At 37.0% G+C, this 18678-nt stretch overlaps 1 protein-coding gene across 4 annotated transcripts in view; it reads right to left on the bottom strand.

The window, feature by feature from the left end:
- LOC146002935 (lachesin-like) overlaps positions 1-18678 on the bottom strand; it is a 638337-nt gene that overhangs the window by 470411 nt on the left and 149248 nt on the right. The window contains exon 1 of one of the 4 annotated variants that reach the window (XM_083141104.1): positions 17606-17647. The exons of the other annotated variants lie outside the window; for them this stretch is intronic. The gene's annotated coding sequence lies outside the window, so the exon portion shown is untranslated. Of the gene's footprint in view, positions 1-17605; positions 17648-18678 lie in introns of those variants that run through there. 4 annotated transcript variants of the gene reach the window in all.

Below are 18678 nucleotides of genomic sequence, written 5' to 3' on the forward strand. Positions count from 1 at the left end.
ATAAGTGACATAGGCCCCTTCAGTCTGCAAGCAAGCCATTTGTCGCTTCCATCAAAAAGCTCTGTTAAACAGGATATATACACAAATTCACGTAATACGTATGCTTCTGCAGAGTGTTGTGAACAGTAAAGATTTTTAATTCTACCGAAACATCGAATATTTTGATATTAACATTTGTTTCATATTTTTTTATAAACATTTATATTAATTTAAGTTATAAAGAGAGGTTCTTATTATTACATAATATGCATTATATTAAATTAAATTATAATTAGAAACTATTTCACGAAAATTTATTGAGACTCAAACAAGTAAAAGCTTGTTTTAAGTTCATTTCATGGTCGGATGTGCTCATCAGGACTACATGTTTAGTTCTAACCCTAGCTTACCAGTGCCATATGAGAAACGTACATGCATAGGTCCACACTTTTTTTATTATCACTAAAATTCAAGAAAACATTTTATTATTGAATCACTGCTTCCTTTCCTGGTTATATATGTGCCGTTATTTTTTAATTATAATACAAAAATTACTATCATTAATAAAAAACTAATAACCAATTATTGCATGAGTGTTTCACATATATTCACTAGAACTCACAAAATCCATAATATTTTTATTCATGCTTTTTAGTTTGCCACTGGCATGAGTTTCTCGAATGAGACACATTCAAAGATGGCGCCTGATATGCGCACCAAGTGCATTTTGCCTCCTAATTACATTATATTTGTTTTTATGAACAAAAGTAATAAATAAATATTGGGAACACCCTAGGAAACAATGTGATTTTATTTTGAAACAGTTGAAAAATCTAAAAAATAGAGGTGGTGGGCCTGCAAGCCCCCCCCCCCCCCTCGGTAAGATTCCTGAACCATTATGCAATATGTGTCTCCTGGGATTGGCCAATATCTGTCTCTTGTCTGCTACATCATGTCAATTTCTTTTAGCTAGTTGTAAAATATGTCACTACAAACCTGTAAACTCATAACAGTAACTTCAAGTGAAATAGGTTAGCTGTAATTGGTAAAATGCCAAAAAAACTGTTTTTTTCCAACTCTAAGTAAGTGCTCCACAATCTTGAGAAATTACTAGGTGCTCAAGTTTATTCATGTCGCCCACTATCTACCAATGTTCTCAGGTGTGTCTCGAGAAAATTTCTAAGAGTGGCGCGATCATTGATATGAAATTAAAAAGTAGAAATATTCATAATGATGCCAACAGCTATTCTCATAAATTATTATTAATATACTCTTATTTATTGACAAATCATTATTATTATTATTATATTCTTGGAAATACTTTGACTCAATATTCCAGATATGTATCCAGCACAACTGTTATTTTTTTTTCACATTTCATGCAATTAATGTACAGTAGCTATTGTCTTTTGTTATTAACCTTTACGCACATCATTCAAGAAAAAGCCTTAAAAGCTTATGTTGTATGACTTCTCACATGAAAATCACATTTTTGAAATTTTGAAAAATCATGAAAAAGTTTATGCTTTGGATTAAGTGATTGTAGAATATTGAAATATGAGTTCTGATCTGGTTCCTGCATTTTGCACTCAATGTTAGGAGCTAATTCATTTTTTCCTTTGGTTATTCTACTTGAATGTTAATTAACTGGATTTAATTTCCGTTATTGAAAATGAAAATAACAAGTTCTTTGCTTTTAAAAAAATTAAACGCATGATGTTCATTTCAAAGTGGGGCGACTGATTTGTTCGACCACAACGCCCCACGTGACGGTGACCCATGATCATCTCTTCGACGTCTTCTACGATGGTCTCCGAAGATAAATGAGATTATCCTGGGACAACGGCAAACAAATGGAGGCAGATACTTCATTCCTTCAAACTTCTATCGAGCCACAACAGAGCCTAATATACGAACAAGGAAACAGAGAAATTCCATTGGTGCATCTTCCAGCTTTCAACATATTAGCCCGAAACCGATGAGAAATCAAATTATGAGGGAGACAACTCTTCAGGACATGGACTTTTTTTTTCCACAAAAAGGGCGATTTTTAGGGAAACCAAAATTCCACTTTCAGAGCGGAACACAAGGCTTTCGCTTTTTTTGGAAAAAAAATCGCCCCATCCCCTACTTCACGTTGTTAACTTTCTCCCTCCGATGGATGTTGGGGAAGGGGGGATCGCCCGTGGGGGAGCAGGACCCCTCTTCTCTCTCTCTCTCCAGACCCTTTCCGGGCGAAATCCAAAGCCCTTTGATCCCTGGAATGAGGGAGGCGCTCAAAGTTAAAGGTCCCCACCCTCCATCAACATATTACCAAATACACACTCTTCTACACCTGAACAACAAACACGCTCTCCACCCCGGCCAAGGGGCGGGAGAGAGTGCGGTGAGGGGCAGACTGATTTTGGAATTTCCCAGCCACGTTTTTGTTCCTGCCTCTCACAAGGGTAGAGGCAAAAACCAATAATTGTATACACAGAGTTTAAGCGTCACTTCCCAATGTATCATTAGTTTCGGTAAAGTTTACGTCGTGAATTGGATTTGGAAAAAAAAATCCTCTGAAAGTGCATTATCTCGTTCAATTTGACGCAGGTCGAGAGAAGGCCAATGCCGAATTGGAGCAAGAGATCACTGTACTCTTTGTACGTAGCTTTAACACACTTAGCACCGAGGGAAATAAACTCGAAAGAACGTTGGAGAAAATAGAAATCCACGTAAAATATTGTGCACAACTCGCTACTGCATGTTCGTTTTTTTTAGTTCACTTTAGTACAAATAGGCTAATCGGGACTGGACCTACAGTTTAAAGTGGGATCCGAATCACCATGGGCCATTGGGAATCGCACCCACGACGTTACCACTGCGCCATCGGGGATCGTATATTTGTTTACGTACCTATTAAAGATCTGTCTGCATTTTTTGAAATAATTTTGCACGTTTTGGGTGTCTTACACATAAACAGGGACGTCGTTAGGGGAGTGCGCTGGGCGACTGCCTCCTGTAACTTCACGTGGCCATCCTCAAAACAAATTTTTCCAAGGTTTAGAGGATATTTTATTTTAATTTTAAAAAACAACACTCTTTTTTTAGAAAACTTGGCATGTATATTACAATGGGTTTCGCATTTTAAAGTTATGATACTTCTTGGAACAGACAGTAAGTTGAATATAGATGTAATGATGTGCCTGTTCCAAGTATTTCAAAAAGTCATCCTGTTTTTTTTATTAATATTATTAAAAGTTGACCTTTGATTCCACACTTCGGTTTATGTGACAATTTGTTAAATTTATTGAAATACTCTCAGAGGTGTGCATATTTGTGTCTTTATAATGTTTTGTTTGAGTGTTGTGAAAATCTCAGAAGAAATATATTGTAGACTGAAATACACAAGTATTACCAAGCAAATGTACATCACCATGTTTATTCTCTTTGTTTTACCCAATGAGAGCTTCAGAAAATTGAAACAAAAGACCAAACAAGAAAATTCAACAAGACTGAACAACAACATTAGCACTGCAGTACACATTACATTCTATTGAATGATTGAGTTAAAATTTTGGGCTGATTCGGCACGTATGGCCATTGTGTACCCGTCTAAGTATAAGAGGAAATATACCCTTATCAAAAACCCTTAAAGTTAAAACAGCCCCTTCAGAAAGGTTAAAAATGCAAGTTGTAAAAGGACTTGCACAGGACAAGCACAATACTTTTTTTAAAAAGTAAGGGCAGTCTGTAAACTTCTTCAGAAACAACGTAAAAGGTCCGTTCTTTCCAAAAAATAAAAACATTTGCTAAAACACTGTCATCTTCTCCCAACATGGATGATAAATCGTTGGGAAGGCTACAACTCTGACTGAGGAAATTTAAATCGGCACCTTCTTCTCGAATGTGCCGAACTCTTAAAACAACGTTACAGGCAGGGCACAGCAGAAAGTCCAGCCCTTGCAGAAAATGACGATGTGTGAGACGGCTGTGTCCGATTCGAAGTCGAGTTAAAATTACCTCTTCTCGACGGAAGGGACGGTACGATGAACATCATGCACCAATGGCGGATTAATCCAGTATACAATAATACTATGTTAATTTACACGAACCATATTTTAAAATACTGAACCGTTGAAAATGAAATCAAAATCATTAATTTACCAATAAATTGTGATCGTGTATTATAACAAAAGTCAATCTTCAGTTTGAGATAGCCTTGAATACAATACTTCATAAATGAAATTAAAACCTGCGTTTCGCGTCTAAAGTCGCCTTCACATCTTTCATTTCATACACATATTGCACTGCTAAATTGTGTGCATTGAAAAGTTCCAATAAAAAGATCTCTTCGTATTTCTTTGTATTTGGTAATTTGCAAACGGGGGTCATAATGAAAGTAAAAATGAAAAATACATTGCACACAAACTGAGTAATATTTTTTACATTTCATCATTTTAAAGCCATCCAAGACCAATTCATAAATGCATTACTATCTACTACCGACGCAACTGAGCTTTCATGTCGTTTTAGGAGGAAGATCCGCCCGTTGACTAGGTGATTTATATGGATACTTTCCACACACGGAGGATAGACCCGTGAAATTTACCCACATCCCACCGCTTCGAATTTGTGGTCTCAACATACCATATTCCGATCAATGATTTTTTTAATCCTTTTACAGGGATATGATTCCATGCACTTTCCTACACTATACGGGCCCTTTCACAAGGCACCACCATACATTTAGATACCGTGGTGTGGCTGGTTCTTTCCATGCCATCAAAAAGGTACCCCATCCCTAGTTCACTCTTCAAGATGGAGCCGTAAGAAACACGTGTTGCTATTTTTCTGTTGCCACATAATCTTCGATATATTTTAAAACTTTGTGCGATGATCTGCCACAGAACATGGATTTTTTTCAATTATACTGATTCGTAGATGTAGTATTTTTTTAAGAAACGAAATGTCTGATGTATGTGCACAGTTCAAACCGTCATTTCATATTTTTCAGTCGTCATGTCCAAAAGTTCAGACATTGACTAATACTGCATTCAGGAAATTGCCCAAAACGAATCCATGCCAAAATCAAAATACTCTACAGAAGTTTTGATAATCGCTTTAATGAACATGCCTGATCTCAAATAAAGGGCGCTACTTTGAATACTTATTCATTCGTAATACGGTGAATTTGATTGATTGATTGATTTGGTATTTTAAGTCCACTTTATGCACAGTAAGGCTAATCGGGTCTGGATCTACGGTTTAAAGTGGAATCCGAACCACTATGTGCCTCCACCGGGAATCGAACCCGGGACCCCTCGATTATAAGGCGAGTAATACGGTGAAATACGGTGAAATCTGTTAAAAAAAATGTAAAATGGCGGCCAAAAGCTGTTTTAGTACTCATCTATTAGAAGGTTTGTTTATATCAAAAAGGTTCGAAATAAAAGTTAAAAAGTGTGAAATTTTGAAGTAACCGTTTAGTTGAAAATCATCAAAGTCTCTACTTCAGACAAAGAATGTATTCTCAACTCGTGTAATATGATCTTCAAGGTATAAATTGCTTACTTTGGTCTATAGTGCAACTTTATTTTGTTGTTCTGTTCTTTTGAGATCAGTTTTAATGCTGTAAGGTTACATATATGCAAATGTTAAATATATACTAGTAAATAAACAAAATGTCTATTGCCGTATTTGTTGGCTTACAAATGATATAAGGCAATTTAACTACGAAGTGCCAATATGGTCACTTGAAAATTGGTGTCAAGCGTTGTCGCAGCCACATGTAGCTAGTACTTGTACCTAGACAAGAAAAGCCTCGGTCTCTTCTAAAATATCTACCGGATTACTTGAAGTCAAATATTGTCCTTTGGTGACAATGTGAACCTGTGCTGCGCGTTGCATTCAGAATGAAAATATTGTTGCTATTCGAAGGTCCGTCCGTAACGTCAAAACGAGACATCAAACACAAAAATGTTATCAAGAAAAGTTGCTTACGATCTCTAAACGCTGTGAACGTTTTGTGATATGTGCGCTATGATCGACAATACTTCATATGTGAACTGCTTTTGCACACTGTTCTTTCTCCAGGTTGAACATTCCAGGAATACGCGAATGCGAGGATGGTCTTCTGTGGGTTAATTACATTACTAAATTACATGGGAATGTACAATGTAGAAAGGAAAATGCAGCAAACCAAGTATTAGTATATTCAATTTATCGTCCATAACGGTAACTGTAATTTTCTACCATAGCAACATCAATGTTACCAAATATGTAAGCATACGTTGAGTGATTTGGTTTATTTGACTTCGCTTTTCTGTCACTTTAAGATAATCGCGAAGTGGATGAGTGATGATATTATGAAATTGATGAAGGGACACTGACAATAAACACCCATGACCAGACCGGGATTCTAACCCGCAACCCCTGGCGTCGCCAAATACATAAGTGTCATGCAACATATTATATTAAAAAACAAAAGCATTATCGACCATTGTACATCAACGAAACATACACATTTGAAATTGAAAGTCACATACGAATCATACATATTACAAGTAAATTTACAAGGGAAAGATAAGAAAAATTACTTGACCTGTAGCAGAGAGCATGATTTTATGTTGTTTCGAGAGAAAACCGAGACTTGCACCTTGAGGTCGAGGCGAGAACGAGATGGATGTTTATAAATCGAGACGAGACGAGACCGAGAACGAGGCACGCATTTACAACCGAAAGACCGTCAAGTCTCGTGTCGACTCGATATCATCCCTAACCACGTGTGAAATATTTACTTTAAAATTGTTATTAAACGTGATGTCATATCTATGATATGTACGTGTGTGTGTGTGTGTGTTGATTTGATTCGGACCCGGGAACTCTGGCGCTGTGCTAACCATTGCGCCACAGAGATTGGCACTTGTGGTGTGTATGTGTGTACGCATGCGCTAACTACTATCTAGCCTGCTGTTTCTGAAAACTCTTCACCTTCTTGCCATACAGAATAAGTTTGAAGACTGCTATCATATACACATGGTTTCAAGCATCTGAAATAGATCACCAAAGGTAAACGAATCCACACTGATTACGGAGCAATAAATGTGCGAATGTGGAAAATAGAAATTGCCTCCAGAGTCTGACGAGCTCATCAGAAGCCTTTCCCGACCACTGCAGATCAAAGTGAACGACAATGCTGATATTTGCAATGCAATTACGAACTATACCGGTAATTACACTGTAACAACAAAATATCTCCATACACTGCGTATTGATTTGTTCTTTACAGAATTTCAAACAACCAATGAGTGTAATTACCGAACGCAATGTTAATTCTCGTGCTCTCGGATCAATATTTTTGCGGCCGTGGCTAGCAAGCGTACAGATCTCCGTTTCAGGACTTTTTTTTTTTAATTACAAAAGATAAATCGAGCGCCCCCTTGCGCCGAGATAACTCCTGCTTCCCCATTGGTCCTTCCAGCCAACGATACGATAATTAAAACAACAAAGCAAAAACCCATTCCTTGGCAGTTCCCTGCGCGCGACACTTTTTCCCGGAGGGAAAAAAAAACTGGGAAGTTTTGCTATTCATGAGAGGCCTAAACTGCCGACAAGCGTTTTCGGCCGTAGTTCATTGTGTTGCGCCTCGAATAGGCCTTTAACGGGGGGCGGGACGGAGAGGTTACAAAAGTAATGGATTTTAATAAAAAACCAGATATAACTTCTGATTTATGGCAGTATTGATCGCAGTTTTATTCTCGCAGTCGACCAGCGCTGGATTTCCTGAAAAACCCAGAAAAGCGGACTCTTCGTCCCCCAAAAGGCGGGATGAACTAATTGTTTGAAAAATTGAATGGCCATATCGTCCTCTCCCCTCCCCTTCCCCTGCTGTCCACACGAAGATTGCTGCTAATTTCTCCCGTTGGGGAACAATCAGGAATTTACACACGCTCCTGTGCAGAAAACACAAAATAGTTTCTCGCAATGCATGTACCGCAGTTGTACGAGTACGATTAAAAATTCCCATTCCCTAATATTATTCATTGGAAAAAGCTATGCTCTGCGCACAGAAGCCACCACATAGTGAAGTGGTCGGCACAACGCTCCGGCCGACTTTACGCCCTAGGATTGATTGCCCCTGGTAAGCACTGACTGAAAACTACGATAGGATCAGTGCAGAGATATATTCGGAAAAATTCCCACTTTGAAATCACTTACCCCGGTCTTCTGTGTGTTTTACTTTGTGGGTGTCTAATCATCACTCATCCTCATTGTTTCGATTACCGGAGGTGGCAGAGAAGCGGCGCTAAATAACGAATTACAAATACAAACCCCGGACTCCCTACACAATTATAACACATTTATTTCTTCGCACCATCTGACTAAAAGTAGATTTCTACTGCTATCATTATTGGTAATGCGTAAAAAGTATTTTAGGAACTATTATGCCTAAAAATCTATAAAATCTCCTAGTTGCTACTGACTGGTGTGCGACGGAGAATAGATTTTACAAAGCCTACTCGTAACTGGTATAAAGTTCTGGTAGTAAAGATAGACAAATAACAGTAACGTAATCTCGATTCCAAACTAATTCTAAATTTTCCATTTGCATAATATTGTTGGACTACCCATTGACAACCCTATTGGCAACCTCTCTGTCCACAATACCTACGTATATATATAAATGTCTGTGGTTCAAATTGTCGAAAAATCTGTAGAGCCTGATCCAATTAAATTTACATAAATAAAATGGAATATAAGACAAATTTTGACTGTCATAATAATGAAAAATAATATTTATAACAATATTTGATTTAAAAAATTAGGCCAAACAGCTACGCATGTTATTTTCTTGTTATAAAATATTGCAAATTTAATGTATTGTTGTCACATCATTGATCTCCGTGAGGAATTCTATACAATCTCCACATATCTGTTTATCGCTTTCGGTAATCAGGAAAACCTAAACATCTTGTATGTGGCCAGTAACCCAAAGTTTCGAGAAATCCAAAATAAAATTATAGCCGAACAAATTGTACATTTTGCATACAAAATACGCCAGCAAACTCTGGCACAAATAATATTGTTTAAAATAATTTATTTTTAGGGAAAATCTTCACGAACTGAAATATTTATCTTAAAATATATGCACTGGCAACACTATAGTTGATCATTACTAAGGAAACAAATACATACCAAAGTAATCTTTAAATTAATGATATTATGGAAGGATCAGCCTTGCAGTCTACGCCAGTGCTTGGGCGTTTGATGGAGTTTGCTTATAACTCTGTTTCATAAAATTATAACCGAGCAGCATATTCGTGATTAACAAACTGAGACGGAAAATTGAACAAAAAATATAAATTTAAATTAACGACAGGAATACGTACAACATTGCCTCTCGATTTCTTAAATATATTCTAAGAAGTCTTCCAGAATAGATTTTACTTTCACTCGAAGTGTCTAAACATGGCCCAAAAGCTTAAGTTAAGTTAAGTTCAGCGTCTCGGTGTCCTCTTCATATTAAAGTTTGACTGTTTTGTATGGTAGCACCATGTTGAAAAATATATTAATTATTATGTAGATTATAATACGAATTTGGAAATACAAGTGTAATCAGTTTTTTTGCTAAAAAAATGCTCTGATACTATAACACATAACTACAATTTTGCGGAATGTCTCTCAGTATTTGTATATGGATGCTCTCCATACTTAACAAAACAATCGCAGTGTGTGCTTATAGGCTATACAGTGAACTACTAAATCGATAAAGTTGTTTTCTTTAATTTTCCTAAGTGATAAACGTACGCTAGATGCAAAAAATCATTGGTGGAGAGAGTATTTAAAATGGAACAGTTGAAGTATTTTTAGCAAATCCTTGTGTGTTTGTGAAATAGACACATTAAAGTTCGAGTTTCGTTGATACAAAAATTCTAAGTCAATATTTTGCTCCATTTTCCTACCCATAATGGCACTCAAAAAGCTTTACTTTTCAGCATCCGACCCTTCTCTTAAAACTTTCCGGGTGCTTATATGTGTATAATGTACATGATTTGTAATAAGTTTGGCTATTATCTGTCGTGCCGCACAGTTATTGTTTCATGTAATTCACTCGATAATGTTTATGAGGAATAGTAATCATATCTGAAAGTCAGCTACGGAAAGTTTCCTTTTTTCCAGTGGTACGTACGACCATCGGTGGTATAAAAAAGAATCGGCAGAGATGGATAAAGGCAGTTAGTTACAGTTTTCATAAGGTATGTGAGTGTGAAGGAAGTATGAGGTCCGCTGCTGGAAAGACACGTACATGTTCCTAATACTTCTAGAACTGTATTCTCAGCCGTAGAAATTAGATAAAGCTGTTAAACAAGTTATAATGGCAGTAATCTTAAATTTAAATAACAATTCCAATTCGAGTCGTTGCGTCAGCAAACAGTAAAGTACTCATTTCCGTTCAAGATTGATCACTTTTGCAGACCATTTCTGTAGCAGCAAGAAAATGTGGTTGGTGAAAACCCATCTTCCTTGGAGTGTAGAGTTTCCGTCTAGCTTATCACCAGAAAAAGTCAGTTCAATTTCGCAAAATCTGCCTTCTGTTTCCGATAATTTTCACATGTTTCTTGAAAGGACGCTCTGTTTTTTCAAAACCGTTGCGTTTCTCGCACAGCTAATTCTGTAAATTATTTTTATACTTCAGTTCCTGTAAATTATTTCTAAAAAAACGGACATGTTTCGGTTAAGAAGATTTAGATATTTGTTTCAGAATTATAGACCATTACGTATTATTTTATTTCTCTACCGAATTCATTCTTCGAAAGCATGATGTTTTACTAAAAAAGTTTAATTTAATATTCATATTACATTGAAATATTGTAATTTTGTACGTAAAGTATTCTTTTATAACTTTAATTATCTGCAAGAGAAGTTTTCTTCTTTAGTACTCTTATTTAATCTAACGTCTGCATATTATATGCATAAAACTTTTCGTAATTATTTTTCATTCAATTTCATTACTTCTGCTCTCCATAAGGATCATAATTGCTACAAGTATGTATTCGATCATAAAATATTATTTATAAATTTAGAACTTTTGTTTTAATTTTCTTTATTATTTCATGAATATTTTATTATTTCATGAATATTTTACCTAGTAATTATTTTTTCATTATTTTTATGGATTTAGGTAATTTATAAAGGACAAGAATGTCGTTGTTACTAATCGGCATGCGATTTATCTTATTTGCATATCATTTAGCACAAATATTAATCCCACTAAGTGCAAAATGTATTTTGACCTCGTTTGCTCTGCCTTATCCGAGAAATGTACTTTATTTGACTTTAAAACGCATTAATGTGTCTTTACGAGCATTTTAACTAAATGTATTTTTAAACCAACAAACAGGTTTGAATTCACGAATGATGCTGCAGGGAAGAAGCACAAATTTGCACAACTTTTTTGTGAGACTAAGTTTGCTTGAAACGCTAGTCATGAAGGTTTCAATATTTGTTCTCATTTTCTGCACTGCTTTAATTTTCTTTTGCAAATATCATTCATTTTTTTCTCTTTTATTACATTGTGAGGAACCAATTTTATTAATAAAGTAAGCTTCTATTGAAGCCAAGTAGAACCTTCGAGAAACTTATTTCTTAACTATTTACAATATTATAACGTAAGTGCACTAGTTCAGGGATGCCCGCCTGGGGGGATATAGTTGCGCGGACCGGGCCATCAAATATTTTGGGACGGGACTTTTTCCCTTAAAATACTATAAAATTCGAAACGTACATATTTTTCAAAATATGTGTAAAAAAACCTTCGCACCATGCTGCAATATGTGCGATGAGGCACTTTTGCTATTAGGTGCATATTTAATCCGTTATGTAAAGAAAATGAAGAATTTATGGAGGCAGATTAAGTAAACTGTTCATTAAAGCTTAAAAAAAAATACTTTCAGTGATAGGATACTAGGAGACACGCTGTCGTAATTTAATACTTTACGGGGATTATGACATGATCTGAGTGGGATGCGCCATTGGTCTTGAGGGTAGAGACACAGGCTAACAACAAAAAAACACTATAAAAGTTGAAATTACATCATAATAACGATAGGGTTTGGACTTCCAAGAACGTAAGGTCCGAATATGGTATCGATAAGGATCCCCTTCATAAATAGCTTTTACCCTCCTACAATTTTCCTTTTAAATTAATTTCTGTATTAACATGAAAATAATTACTTTCCTTTCCTACTATGTTCTCTATAGGGGAAAGTTGCCTAAATCGCACCGGTTCCCAAATCGCACCACTGGTCTAAAAACCAATGTGCTGAACATTGATGCAATCAAGTGGCTGTATTTGGAACTTCAGACAGGCCCAAGAACACCGCGTGTCAGTTGTAGCTGTTGGTGAAGAGAAAGGCGTTGTTACATGCGCATTTGAACAAAACACCTATCCTTCATGTTATTTTTGACAGATTTTCGTAAGGATACATGAGACAAGTGAGTTATATTTTTTAACTTTAGTTATTTGTCACATTTGTCGATTCTGTTAGATTAATTTTAACCACATTCGCATTGTAGTTTTCTTACACAGTGAGACAGGGATTTTTTTATTCCAAAATGGCGGGGGCTCCTAAATCGCACCACATCGCATCTGCCCAAATCGCACCGGTGCTATTTCTGTCGTTTCTTCTTTTTCTAGAGTCAAGTGCAATGGAAGAAGAAAATATGAAAGAGAAGGTGAAAAGTGTATGTGGTGAATGGAACTCTGAGAACATGACATCTACTTTGGTTCAATATAAGGAGGGGGAAACGGATTAAATACATGTTGTAAAACGTATGGAATTCTGAAGAATCGAGATGAACGAAATTGTTGGTGACCTCATTTAGAGAAATTGTCCCGCTCCAGAATCACTTGAAAAACACACCGACAGAGTCCCAACGTTTCGAATGGAGGCAGACAAATCTTCAAGGTTAGAAAAGGACCCGAAATAAGCCCTTACCGACGTGAAGACCGAACAGAACGGAACCAAATGTAGAACTAGAAGTCTCCAAATAGCTGTAGGCCTACTGTTCACATTTAGTCCCTATAAGCACAAACTATAATGGAATGCAGAAGAAAATAAGTTAGCATTTCGCTAAAACTCTACGAAGAAGTTTGTAGAGAGTTATTTACCATTTGTTATTTTTAATACTAAAGATGTGATATATCACGTATGTTTGGAATTATTGTGGCTCTAAATGAACACGCTTTCAATAGAAAACTTGACACTTTATTGTGTAGTATTTGGGCCTTTGAAACATGTTCTTTCTCAATCTTTTAAATAACATTACGATTTGGACTCCCTGTGGTGCGATTTAGAGGACCAGTTGACCAAATCGCATCATTTGCAAGTGTTTGGAATTTCATATGTTTCTGTTACTTCCAATTGGAATAAAATTTTCCAATGATGTATGAAGATAGGTAAGAGTTTCCTTTGCAAGCTGATGTATCAAAAACTTACGTCATGTCACTTGTTTTGCAGCTATGCCCACTTATTTGAAAAGTGTTGCGACTTTCCCCTGTATCTGTGACAGAAAATAGGCTTAATGCGGCACAAAATTGTCAGAGATATCTAGACAAGAGCGAAGGGAAACAACATGAAAATTCACTTCAATGCTCTACGCCAAATTTTAAAACAGATATAATTTTTCTCAAGCTCAGGCCAAATGTGCAGCGCGTCCCTAATGTTTAGAATATCTATCAAACATAAATTATTGACATTAAATTCACTCGAGTGTTTTGAGGGGTTGACCCCCAAGTCACGAGCGCTCCTCTATTGCAGTTTCAGCGTACTTGAGAGCCTGTGTCCATTAATTCTTCTTTTATTCCAGCAGCAAGGAGGCACGGCACAAAGGGGGTAGAAATTTAATTACACGTCTCTTATGAGGAGCTCGTGCGGATGGGATGTCAGCTCAAGAGGTGCTCCTTTGCCTTGGCTCCTCCAAACCGGGAGGCAATCTTCCACCGAAGAAAGGAGAAAGCATATCAAATAGAGTGTCGTTCGCCAAAAGTACTTTCACCTGATATTTATGAGTTAGCCCCTTATCCAGCTGACAACGAACGGCTCAACTTACAGATTTGTATTATATTGTTCTTATTTTTACATTGCTTTTCTATCACTTTTAGCTACTCGTGACGAGTAGCATTATTTGGACATAATTAAGTCTCCAAGGAAATATCTATCGATATATTCGGCCACAAAACGGCCACAAGTACTTTTGATTTGCTTGCTTTACACAAATCAGTAACCTCACCTTATACTTCATATAATTAATTTCCCCAATAATAGAATATTCTTCTCCAAGCTGATGCACGACATCTGCCACTCACCCTTCTTCGCTGCCGCTTTCAATTTTTCCATAGCTATAGTTGGTTACACGCTTCTCTCAATGCGCACCATTTTAAATGCGCATCTCCTGTCGGTCATAGATTTACAGAACCGCTTGTTGAACGATTTGAATTATCTACAGAAAATTGTCAATGGCAAAATTCGTTGAATCTAAAATTCTGGTTTGGTGTATCTGTGCTCACAACACGTATCATAAACCTCTCTTATCCATAAAAAAAACTTGAACATCAAAACTATCTCAAGTTCCTACAGATTTCAAGTGGGGATATACACTCCTCACAATTTGGAATATTGTTGCAGCCTTGAAATGCAACAGCACATGGTATCTGTCTGCTGGTCGTTCTTGTCAACATATGCCACCGTGCTCATCACTTATTGCCTAAAAACAATATTCCAAACTTTTTGTGACGAGTGTATTTCCTGTATATGATTTTCGGCCATTCCTCAGAATAAATGCTCCAAAATGATGTAAATCATAACATCTTCGATTTACTTTATATTATTGTTTGTCTTTTTTTACTTCTAAGTCCACTGTTATGTACAAATAGGCGAACTGGAACTTAGTTTTTGTTGTTCTTAGTACTGATGAATACAGTGTGAAATGGACACTATGAGCTGTATCTGAAATTTTCTAAGTAAATAAATAAATGCGTCGATTCTTTCGGATATAAGATGCCAAAGACGACCATACGCTAAGAACACTGGATATCCAGACACACGTTTCATGTGTGCCGTTTAGTAATATTCATTCATGTATGGTGTTTCATCCTTCAATTCTGAATCAAGGATGTACAATGATCGACTATTGTTGTTACTTTCGTCTGACAAAAATGCAAAACTATGAAAATAAATTAATACATAATCATCAAATTCATCAACTAGTTAGTTCTGCGATATTCGTTATTTTGATCCCAGAGGTCCCGGGTTCGAATCTCGGCCTGGGCATTCTTAGTGAGTGTCCATCAATTTCATCATATCAACACTCATCTTTGTCTTTGCGATTAGCTAAAAGTGGCAGAAAAGCAAAGTAAAATAAACCAAATCAATCAATCGTGTATTTCAAAGCTACCCCATTCGAAAGTAGGAACAGTTATAATGATAATTCTTCCTTCTTCAAAGTTTATGTTGTAGTAGAAGGTGGAACACAACTGTACCTGACAGAGAAAAGTTAGAGTATGACATTTCTGTTCAGATAAAGTGGCACATTCTTCAACTGTTCAACGTTATAAAATGTGCCACTTTTTAAACAGGAGTGTACTATTTGGACTAGATTGGAATGATTTACATAGTAAGCAAACCCTTGGGGAATATGAAAGATAGAAACACTACGTGCAGTATTTCATTTCTTGCTTATTTGCTTATAATTCCATTCCAAGAATCACGGGAAGTATCACCATACATGCCAGGGTGATGTAGCAGCAAATTAAACGTTCCGATAAAAGTCAAAAATAAAAATCATGTCTGCAATTTTAACGATAAATATATTTAGTATTTTTTTCCAAACTACGTGTAGGAAATGTACGTGAATTACAAATACATGATGGGTTGTGTATAGAATCTCGAGTGTAAAGTCTTGCTTACATTTTATTTACGTTAACTTCATCATAATCCTTCATTTCCCATGTATTTTGTAGTTAATCTAAAAGCAGAAATTCGCGGGACTTTAGATAAAAAAAACTCAAACATAGAAAAAAAACGTTAACCAAGATTGGAAATTTCCAATATCATTCAATGTTCATTCTGCAGCTAATATTGAATTTGTCATTATCACCAGATATATTTAATGAGAAACATACTTTACAAAGTTATTGGTTACAATTCATCGCCTTATACTCTTGCTACTCCGCTTCTCTCTAAATACATATTACTTTACATGTAGCCCACTGTTCTATGTGCAGCTTATTGACAAGGGTTAGCTAAACCTCGCCGGCTTAATATACAAATTATTATTATTATTATTATTATTATTATTATAGTCCCACAGAAATGTAAATTTATTTCTAGTTGACCTCTGAAATAATGCATAAACTTTCCAAGGAATATTACATTCGCTATTGTCCTTTTATTAACATTACGATCCGGTTACAATTATGGGGTAGAATGCTGATAATTGTTCGAGTTTATTCCTGTAAGGTTTGACAATGAAAGCAATAATACAATGTAGCTTGATTACACATAATCAAAGGAATCCTCTTTCATGATGAGCTGTGAAACGGAAGTCAGGAAATACCGAGAAACGAACTGCAACAATATATTTACGCTTCAACATTATAATTAATTTCTCTTGTTCATTATGAATGAATTTAATTATACACAACTATGGTATGGCATTATTTTAATTATTCCCTGCAAACAAAGAGCGCATTGAAATTGTCTTGTAGTTTTAAAAGGAATAATTCCCAGAAAGAACCTCGAAAAACGTTGACAGCTTTCGTTTGGTTGAACCGAGTTGACGCCTTGTTGCTACAATTTGTACGGGTTTCTTTTAAGGGCGCTTTTAGTAAACAATATGTAATTCTAAAAAACTAATTTAAAGAAACTACATCATATTGTTTGTAATCTATTTTCTCTACCATTATTACAGGGAGTCAAAAATTTTCGAGAAAGTAAAATCGACATAAAATCTTAAAATATACACTGGTTTGCCGGTTGTATTGGATGGATATTTGCTTTACATCTTCAGTAGAAAGTGTGGAAACTCAAGTTTTGGAACTTCTTTGTGCTGTAAATTACAAAATTCAAACCTGCGTCACTGGTAATTATTAAAAGGCAAGTACGCAACTTTTTCACGGATTTTAACATTATTTCCACTAAATTGTTACAATTGACAATGACAATTCTGAGAATAAGAATGTCCCATTGTTCTGATTGTTGAACGGGGGAAGAAGGGGGCTTTGAAAATGTTAATCTGGCTTCACAGTTTGTCCATAAATGACTTTGGTGTTAAAATTTTCATCGTTAATTTCAGGAAGTGTATGTTAACAATGAATCAATGACTGCACTGCAAATTTTACAGTTATTGGAAATTAGTAAATTATGCACACGACTTTAACCTCTCCATAAGAAACAGATGGCCAACGATGCTGCATTTTGAAAACTGCGTGGAGAGATATGAAATCGAGAAGCTCTTTGTAAAGACTGAGCTTCAAAGCAATGACAATGGTCAATTCAAGTTCTATCAAGATCGTCTGCCTTATATAGTTCCCACCAATGCTTCACCCACTGCTAACACAAACAACATACGAGAATCGTCTTACCTGACTCGCGTTTTTCCCTGCTCATATCTCTTTTAAGATGAAAATGACCTAGAAATTATGGGAGAATAGTTTTGCGGATTTATTTTGTTGTTCTTCTGATATCGAGAATGTTAAATCTTCACTTAGTGACGGCTTCCAAGAAGGAGAAGAGGAGCACTGGCCACCAACCCGCGTGAGTCGTCGAAAACCACCGCCACCATTCTTAACAACCAAACCCGTGTGTAGTCCGCACCGCGCGATGCTCTGCTTTTGGGGCGCCCTCTGTCCGCAGCACGCGCACTCACAGGCGATGCGAAAAACACTGAACTCGTGCGAAGGAGTCCCCCTGGTGGAGCGTGCGTGTTGCCGGCGACGGTACGGGGAGAGCAAGTGAAGGGGGCGCACCAACGGGGGGCCCGCGTGTCGGAGGGATCTTCCAGCGGAGGGGGCTGTTACGCCGTGTCGCTAGCCAAAGAGAAGCGTGGCGGAGTACAACATGAGTCTTTGCGCAGCGCGTCTTCTTGAAGGGGGAGGGGGGTCGGCGGGGGGGAGCGTATCTGTTGCTTCCCGAGGCAGTTGGCGGAAGTGATGCCCCTTACGCCTCTTGCACTGGAATGCAATTTCATCAGAGCCCCCCCTCCCTTTTTCCGTCTCTTGGAGTCCCCGAAAGTTGAGCCTGCAGACAGAAGGCAGGAAGAAACTTATGGTCTTCGCGGAGCTCTCTGATTAAACGTTGGTCTTGCAAATTGCGAGTCTTCCTCGGCCTCTGCTGACGGGGGGGGGGGGGGCTGGGTCTTCAACAAAGGGAGGCAGGAATCGAAAGATAACAACACCAATAAGGACGAACCTGCGTGGGGGTGTATTTCAGAGGAACCGCGGTGTGTCCAAGAGGTTCCTGGTTCGAATCACAAAAAAAAATTACTACTGAATTATCATTTTACTTAAAATCATGCGCATCACGAAAGGTGGGGAGGGGGTGGTTGAAAAGGAACGTTACCACTCCCGTGTTCATTGGTATTATTTAGATCCACCTGGCATGGATGGGAAGCCTATAGTTGTCATGTTTTCCCATGTTTGAGAAGTCTTGACGCTAG

Source organism: Lepisma saccharinum, chromosome 1, assembly GCF_977018435.1.
Source record: "Lepisma saccharinum chromosome 1, izLepSacc3.1, whole genome shotgun sequence".
NCBI classification, from domain to species: Eukaryota; Metazoa; Arthropoda; class Insecta; order Zygentoma; family Lepismatidae; genus Lepisma; species Lepisma saccharinum.